The 9570-nt window shown below is 44.6% G+C and overlaps 1 pseudogene; it reads left to right on the forward strand.

The window, feature by feature from the left end:
• The first annotated feature begins 8189 nt into the window (after nucleotides 1–8189).
• LOC147992526 (uncharacterized) lies at nucleotides 8190–9311 on the forward strand (annotated as a pseudogene).
• The last annotated feature ends 259 nt before the right edge of the window (nucleotides 9312–9570 follow it).

Raw genomic sequence — 9570 nt, forward strand, 5'->3', positions numbered from 1 at the left:
GTACAGAATATGGTGGTGGGATCGGCGACGATGACGACGACATAGGAGCGTGATGCTGATGGTGACTGACTTCTGGGGCATGGAAACACGTGGCGCAGGTCTGAGGACTTGTGTGGCTTCGACAAGACTATGGCGCGGGGTTGATTCAAGGTGGTGTGCACACGGAGCTTGAAGTCGACGGGGCGCGAGGGTGGACTGATCATCTACCATGGAGTCATGTTGAAGGTGGAGCTGGATTGAGGGGCTATGGTGTAAGGATCCAGGGAATCGAAGCCTATTCAGCAAGGAGGAAAAGCGAGTGAAATGCAGTTTGGACTGGAGCCCAGTGGTCTGATGGAAGCGTGAAACTCGTCATCGGTCGGTGATGATCGGTGGTACTCTGCAGTGGGGTTGAGTGGTGTGGGTTCGTGACCCTTGAGACTCGACCAGGATAGCGGAGGCTCGACGTGCTAATAGCGGCGAGGCATGCGGTGTGCACGGGACATAGAGACGGGCCAGGGCTCTGGTGGTCATACATGTGGTGAGACAACTGCGAATTTGACTCGGGATGACTACAAGCAATGGTGAAATTCCTTCAAGTTTCATATAGACGGTCAAGAAAGGAGTGGTGATGTTGAGTTCAGGTAACTCTTATGTGTGACACCCAATATGTGAGTTGTTCAATTTCACGCAGGTCAGTGATCAGTGTGTGATGGCGTTGGACTGATACTCTGGAAGTTGGGAGCGCAAACTAGAGTAATGTGGAACTTAATTTCGTTCGAGTGTTGACTCTGGTCAAGAAAAGAAGGGACTACAAGTTGCAGGTGGAGTCATATGGAGTCTTTGGAGTAGCAGCGGTACTCATGGGATAAGCTCAAGTCCAATGTACATGGAAGTTTGACGCATTGCCAAATTCAAGGTGGTGGAGAATATTCGCCAAGGTGGAGTTTGTTAGAGTTGTGTCTAATATTGTGTACAAGGTAGGTTACAGTTGGACTAGGAGTTGTATTGTGTTTACATAGGATGTGGAGTTGTGTCCTAATAGGACACTTGTATCCTAGGCCTCTCATATATAGCGGGGGTAGACACACGATGTAACCAATGCCAACATAATAGCACCGGAACGCGGGGGAAGCCGGCGGCATGTGCCGGCGTCCAGGGCGACCGGGTGCGGTATTGTAGCGGTGTCATGGGGAGGAGCGCCCATAGTCAGGCCCCGGGGATATAGCCATATCGGTGAACCTCGTTAACAAATCTCGGTGTCGTGCTCGTGTGATTGCTTGGTCCTCGGATGATCGACGGTATGCCTCAGATTTATTCTAACATTTCCTGTGTTGATCATTTTTTCATACTCGCGACGATTTTAAAAGTTTTTCATCTCAAATTCATTCACTATAGTAGTCGAACTTCCTGCTGTTTTCACGTTGAACTTCTATGACGTATTTTCCTTTGTAATTTTCTCATCCATTTCGTCAATGTTACATAAGTGATACTCTTTTTGTACAAACCTCTCTCACAATATTTTTTTTAACTTTCTTCGATCGAGGACTTGAACTTACACAGATGATATTCCTGTCGTTTTGAAATAAATTAGAGAAATGACGAGATCATAATTTCTGGTTTCATCACGAATGGAAATGCACTGTGTGAAGTAGTTGAACTTCTCGGGCACGTCTGTTTGAACTTCACTCTGTTTCTGACGTGGTGTTTTTTGCTTGTAGCTCCCAAACCACTTACCGGAATTGAGCAAATGATATACCGATGGAAAGTTGTTGCAAACACGCAACTTTTTCATGTTGTTCAGTTTTTCATACTCGCGACGGTTCAAAATATTTTTTGAATGCGTAAAAATGTGTTTTTAACGGTATACATAAAACTGTTAAACAATTCATCGAAATATAGCATATAATATACCACAGGAAAGCTTATGAATAGAAGCATCTTTTTCATGTAGACACACGTTACAAATTTTTATCGTTTGAGAGCAATTTTAAAAATGGCAAAAACAACGTCGTTTTTGCCTTTTTTTATATATATAATTGAAGGTCAGACGTCTCGCACTAGAGATCTTGAACTTCACCGGGAGGAGCACGTGAACTTCTTGCAACAAACCTTTTTAACCTTTTTGTTTTCTATTCTTATATTACTATCTGAAATGCATTCCTTGCAGTATTGAACTTCTCGTTGTTTTCACCTTGAACTTCTGTCACGTTTTTTTGTTCAACCTCTCTCACAAGAATTTTTGAACTTTCTCAGGCCGAGCACTTGAACTTCTAGTAACAAAACTTTCGGCCTTTGCTTTTTGATTCTTTTTTTTTCATGCAAATGCACACCGTGTAGTACGTGAACTTCTGGCAGTTATAAAACCACAGTTCTCTCGGTTACGTGAAAATAGCTGAGTATTTATTGACAGTGAAATGATCTACATTTTTTACTTCTAGGTTTTTTTAGAAACAGGAAAATTTGGTTTTAAAAAATTAAACTACACTATTTTTTTAATATTACTATCTTGATTTTCTAATAAATATTGAACTTCTTGTTATTATGATTTGAACTTCTAGATTTTTTGTAGAAATGAGTAAAATCCATTTTCTCTATATTTTTTGAAGTGCTCTATTTATTCAAGTTGAACTTCTTGGTTTATTCATTGGTAACGATGGAAATCATAGTTTTTTAATAACATTTGAGCTACTCCGTTATTTAAATTTGACTCCTAGGTTTTTTTAGAAACGAGGAAATTTTGTTTTCTTTGTTAAAAAATTGAACTATTCCGTTATTTCATTTTGACCTTCTTGGGGTTTTAAGAATTTGGAAAAAATATATCTTTGTTACAACATCAAACACCTTTCTTATTTTAATTTTTGTTTAAAAAATATCAACAACACATGGCTCACTACATTTTTTTATTTGCACTAGTTTTACTATACATGAACTTGTCCTTATTTTATATTTGAACTTCTCACACGAAACTAATATTTTCGTTCTACAAAGTATGTGTTGCCAGCTACATTGGCAAGACACAAATGCATAATTTTGTGTAGAAAACATTGGATCCCAAAGCACTCTGTATCTCTCAAAAGAATGTGTCATTAACCTTTTTTTCTCACACAAAATGTCTCCGAAGTACATAGACAGAAATGAAACATTAACGATTTCCACAATTTGTATTTCTCTCTCTCCATGAAACACAAGCCTCGATAGAAGCACACAAGAAGAATTAGCACTTCAGAGCGGTGATGCATTTTGGAGAAGAAAACTCCTTTTTCCCATTCATTTTTTGAGGGACCCATGAAACTGAAGCAACTTTTTTGCACCAACAGATACTACTGAACTTTAGACAAAAAGTCATTTTGAAACAATACATGGTCATAACAGCAGCAGGGAAGCGAGATTTCTACTACAGGAGCAAATACAAAGCAGTAGCGATCTGATCATTTGTGTTCAAACTTAGTTGGGTTCACAACATGAACTTCAAAAAAATCTACACATCATACATCACAGCACGCAAGCAACACACCCAGCGCTCACGCAAACGCCAGCAGCACACACACCAGTGCATGAACAAACGCATTCAGCATGCACCCTACGCCTTGCTCAGGGCGCACTCGAAGGGTGTTGGTGGACTGGCCGCGGAGGTCGTGAGGACGCAAGGCAGACGCGGCGGTGGGCGGGATGCGGAGCACAGGGCAGATGGTGGTCGCGACGGCGCCCCATCCAAAAATGAAATTGCACACCACACAGCGCCTTGTATCCATAGACAAGATGCTAAAAGCAAGTAGTGCAAGCGATTAAGGACTCCGACGACCGCTCCTATAGCAAAGAGGTAGAAGTTCAGTTTTCATGTAAACTTCAGATTCGGAGGTGCTTCTGTTCCTCTGCAGGTGTCCGTACTAGCCAAAATTCAGAAAAGAAAACAGTCGCGAGAAGGAATGCTGATGTTTGCTGAACCTGGAGACATGCCGCGGGAGTGAGGCGCTGCGAAGGTGTTGAGGCACCTGGAGACATGGGCAGGTCGCGCGGGAGCGCCATGGGAAGGTCGCGGGGGCACCCTGGGGCAGGTCGCGGTGGCGGTTGACCGCAAACGGAGGCCACCTCCGCGGTGGAAGCAGGGGAGGAAGGTCGGCGACGATCTGAGTCGGCGGGGCGCGGCGGCGAGGTGGTCCAGGAAGGAGGCCGGCGACAGTGGAAGACAGAGGTAGGGGCGACGGTGCCAGTGCTAGTGGATCCAGGAGTCGGTGGGGCCAGTGGAGCTGGGGCGCGGTGGTGCACGTGGCCGGGGCCGGTGGCTGCACCGGCGGGTGGAGGTGGTGGCCGCTGCACCGGCTTGGCTTCCTGGCGGGGGCGGCGGCGGCAGCGTGGGGGTTCTTGGTGGGGGTGGCCGCGGTGTTGTAGGTGGTCGGGGCCAAGCGACGGCGTGGGAGGTGGCCGGAGCCCGGCGGCGGCGCGGGGCGGGGAGGGAGGCGGCGGTGGCACGATGCAGTTTGGGGGAGGGCCAGATGGGATCGGGGGAGGTTAGGTTAGGGGCGTGGTGGGGCAGTTTTTTCTTTTTTTCACCATCGGAGATCTCAAGAACACTGCGGGCCTTCTATATAGGGTCTGACATGATCCAAATAACTATTATAATCCTGGGATTAGAATAGTGTTGTCCTATATATATGTGTGTGTATGTGTGTGTGCACTTCTTTTTATCCTTATGCATACTTTTTCTATTATGTCAATTTTGGTATGCTTATTCTTTGCATATAACAAAAAGTGTAATTTAATTGCAAAGTTGTGTGCAAGAGTATTTTTTTAAATAATTTTCTTCCTTCTTAAAAGGTAATAACAATGGGACTAATTGATTTTTCTTATAAAAAATAAATGTTTGATATTGTTTTATTTTTCTATTACACTTCTTTTTTAAGGGCAACACCAATACCACTAATTGTTCCTTCTTAGAGAATTTTTTTTGCAAAAATTTCACTATAATATGTTTATTCTTGCATCTTATACAAAAGTGTAGTTTAAGTGTAAATTATGTACACAACTTGTAATTATTTGTTGTATTTCATTTTCCTTATTCTTAAAGAGTAATACCTATGTCACTAATTTATTCTTTGTGAGAAACTGTCATTTTTTTCTACGTGTAAGTATGCACCCAAGTACTATATAATATATCTGTAAATTATGCTAGAGCATCACTGATTCACCTATTCACAGAAAACTTCATTGCGTTGATATTTTTTTAGTTTTTATATCATTTTCATTCTTCTTTAAGGGTAATATCAATGGCACTGATTCATTCATTTTTAGAGAAGTCTTTTATTTGTTTAAAATCATCTATTGTATGATTATTCTTGCATATTATAAATAACACAATTTTTGTGTAAATTTTTTGCAAATTTGTCATTATTTATTTTTATTTTTTATTATCTTCTTATTTAGTGGTAATTTCATAGACATTTCTTCACTCATCTCCTAGGAAACTACATTATTTTGTTTTCAAAAAAATTTATATCATTTTATTTACTTTTTAATGGTAATAATGCCAATGCCACTAATTCATTCTTCCTTAGAAAACTTAATTATTTTGATTTTTTTCAGTTTTATTTCTTTTTATTTCTTATTAAAGGGTAATACCTATGCCACCAATTCATTCTTCCTTATAAAAATTCATTTTTTGATTTTTTTTTAGTTTTTATTTCATTTTCTTTCTTCTTAAAGCCTAATACCAATGCCACTAATTAATTCTCCCTTATAAAAATCATTATTTTGATTTTTTTAGTGTTTATTTTATTTTCTTTCTTCATTAAAGGGAATACCAATGTCACTAATTCATTCCTCTTAAGAAACTTCTTTCTTGCATAAAATCCACTATTTATATGATTATTCTTGCATATTCTAAAAAGGTTAATTTCTGTGTAAAATGTTCATTATTTTTTTCACCATTTGATTTCATTTTATATTTTCTTGAAAGGGCAATTTCAATGTCGATAATTCATTCTACCTAATCATTGGTAGGGTAGGTGTTGGATACCATCCACCTTAACTTGCCAATATTTAGTCATGACTATACACTTTAGTCTTTTTTGGGATTATAGCCAATTTTTTGCCACGCCAATGCTCCTTCAACCACTCTAGTTCAATTTTATTGCCAATATTGGGCAAATCATAGACTAGAGAAACCTTGATAAAAATCTTGCCTAGCCAAATATTTGGCAACGCTAGTTTGGGCTAAATTCATACACATCAGTTGTGTTTATGTTGTTGGTCAAAATTCAAAGCTTATGAATAACGAGGATCTTACCAGGTCATCCCAGTCTCCCCCCCCCCCTTCCTTCAGCTTGACAACCCAGGGACTACACATGCGTATCATACTCCCCTTAGCTATCATCTCATGTGATATTCAAAGAACCGCCGAGTCAGATCTCTCTAATTAATAAACACACCACAACACAAAACAGACCAAATTATAAGTGAGAAAAGGTTCATGGTAGATAAACACTATGCATTACTCAGGTACCTAGTCAAGAAGACAACATTCCTCATCGTCTAAGAATGAAATATACATTAAATTGCACATCACCTACACTACACATTATTTTTTGACACTTACGATCTGATTGTTATTTAGCAAGCGTAAGTAAGCAGTTGCAATCTTCAAATTTTGTCATCAACATAGACCATAACCATGACATCTAACAGAGCCTAACCATCCACAAACCGAACCCATGATCATTAAAACAGAGCAAAATCAAGCTATAGCCTGAACATGTAGTGCCATAGGCCAGACGACCACCACAAAACACAAGCACTAGATCATCGGCTCGACGGCCAGAGCCGAGCACAGTATCAGTAGGCCATAGCTCGAAGAATAGGTCCCAAATAAGTGGTATAGTATGACAGAGCAGACAGAGTAGAAAGAAGAGACCAATGACTCACCTAAGTACACCCCGATCCCAACCCTCCCGATCTCCTGAGCACCCCGATCCCAACCCTTCCGCTCGCTCCCTGCCTCCGTACGAACACTACAGCCAGGCCCTCGTGATCACTACAGCCAGGTCCTCCAGATCGCTAACCCACGCTGCTCGGGGTGGGATGGAGACTCGCGGGCGCCGCCTAACGCTGGCGATCTGAGCTACCGTGCCCTCACCGGCGTCATCCTCCAAGCCAGGGGGTTCCAGTGGATCTCGGTTCTCATGCCTCGGCTCGGATTATGGACCTTCCGATGAGGAGGGCGGGCCAGCCGTTGGGATCACGATGGCGATGGATGTGCTAGCCGATGATGAGACATCTACAGAGTGGACCCCGGTGGTTCGCCGGAGAAGGAAGACGGAGGCCGAGATCGTGCAGGAATTTTGGGAGGATGCCGGGTTTCCAACCCCGGCGTCACGGTTCTGGGAGAGACAATCGTCCTCGCCGTCGGAGACTACCTCAGGCCACGCCGGAAGATTGAGTTGATGTCTTGCAGGGTTCAGATCGATGCCATGGAAGATGGGACGAAGGATCAGTCAAGGGATACACCATCGATTGGATCAACGACGACTACATCGCCACGCCGGAGTACTCCATCCTCGGCATCTGGCTTGAGGGCGTCACGCGCTCCTCGGATGGGCGCATGGACAGGCCCCCTGCCGCCGCTCCGGATCACGCCGCCGCCCGTGTTGGGCCAGTTCTTGGTTGCGGCCAAGCACGTGCCCGCAGTGGTTCGCGGTGGCTCTCCAGCGCCGGCTCTGTCGCCCAGATCGGCGGGATTGACGGAGACATGATCAACGCCTATTCAAAATGTTGTTGAGTCAACGGGTGGACCCATATTGCATGATTTTACATGGGCCTATCTACGTCGGCGTATGAAGGCCTTGTGGTCGGGCTACCCAATGGCGTCTCGGCCGCCAGTTTCGTCCAAGTCGACAGCGACCTCATTGTCAACGTCCCCCCTGCCAACGACGTCTTCAACTCCTGCTGCCGGCGTAGTCGGCTCCTTCGTGGCTGTTGCGGCGTCTCCGCCACGCCCAGTAGCGACCCCGCCCAGATCAGCGGGATTAACGGAGACGCGATTGGGGCCGATTCAAAATCCTGTTGAGTCAAGGGGTGGGACCATGTTGCATGATTTTACATGGGCTTATCTACGTTGGCGTATGAAGGCCTTGTGGTCGGGCTACCCAATGGCATCTCGGCCGCGAGAGGACACGGAGGATCGGACACACATACATGCAACTGGACGGATACCAACCATGCAGTACAAGCTGATGGGTAATGCAAAGGATGTGCATGTCCAGCCTTCTCATATGCATGCACTACGTCTGGTGCCATTCCAGTCGACCGAGCAGCTGGGAAACACCCAGCCGTCCCACATGCATGCGCTCGGGCCGATGCCACTCCAGCCAACCGAGCACCTGGGCAGCACGCAGGTTGCACCCGCCCAGCCGACAAGCGTCTAGGTGGCGGACACGACAGTTGGTTTGGAAGGTCCGGTCCTGGGAGGCTGCGTCCATGACCCGACCGTCCCTGTTCAGGAGCTGGTGGAGCCGTGCAGAGCCGCTTCATCATCGACGACGACGACCTCTTCTACACTGACCGCTACGACACCAACATTCACGTCTTCGACGCTTGCTGTTGGAGAGGGGATGTCTACACCACCATCATCCCCTCCGTCGGCAGCCACGCACTCGCAACAACCATCGCCTGAGGTAACGCCGGTCCCTAACACGCTTCTAACGGCGGCCTCGTTGCTAGAGCCGGCGGTTGAGACTCTCGGGGAGGGGGTTGCTACTTCACCATCATCCCCTCCTTCGGCAGTAGAGTCGGCGCCACGACCAAAATTGGGGTTGACTACTACACGCCGAAGTTGTCGGCATACGATTGCCGAAGATGGTTCTATGGACACGGATGAGGACTCCTTAGCCAAGGCTATGCGGCGTAAAGCAGCACACAACCTTGACAATCGAGGTATTATGTCGTCATCCAAATCCTTTTTAGCCTTTTCCAATACCACCATCATTTCTAAGTTGAATAATGTGGGTGTTAGTATCGGAAAGAATCAGAAGGAGATTTCTATTTCGACTAACGCTTTGAAACATTTGGAATATGATCGATTAAAAGTTACTCCACGTGTTTCTAGCAAGTCTTATGTCTCCCGTACTGATGAGGAGGAGCTGCATGCCACATCAGATGGTCAGCTACTCTCTCATTTAGTAGGGGAGGTTTCGGACGTGGGTCTAGATGAACCCGGGCTTAGTTCATTGATTGAGCTTACAGCATCCGGACGTAAATCAAAGACCGCACGTTCGAAACAAGATAGTAAGTCCCATAAGAGGGCAAAGTGTTCTAAATCTCCCATTGTTTCCTCATGAATGGAATGTTTTTTAATAGCAGAGGTCTTCGTGACTTGGCTAAACATTTATTCATTGCAGAATGTAATAGGGAATACAATTTTGATTTTTTGGCTATCTCTGAAACGGGGAGACGTGATTTCTCAGTAAGTCTGCTTAACCGTCTTTCTGGCGGGATAGACTTTACTTGGGTTTCGCGACTGCCTAGAGGTCGTTCTGGGGGCATTTTACTTGGCGTAAATACAGGAACTATGGATGTTTTGGCTAGTTCGAATGGTGA

Source organism: Triticum urartu, chromosome 1A (genome assembly GCF_056163025.1).
Source record: "Triticum urartu cultivar PI428250 chromosome 1A, HENAU_Tu73, whole genome shotgun sequence".
In the NCBI taxonomy this organism is placed as follows: domain Eukaryota; kingdom Viridiplantae; phylum Streptophyta; class Magnoliopsida; order Poales; family Poaceae; genus Triticum; species Triticum urartu.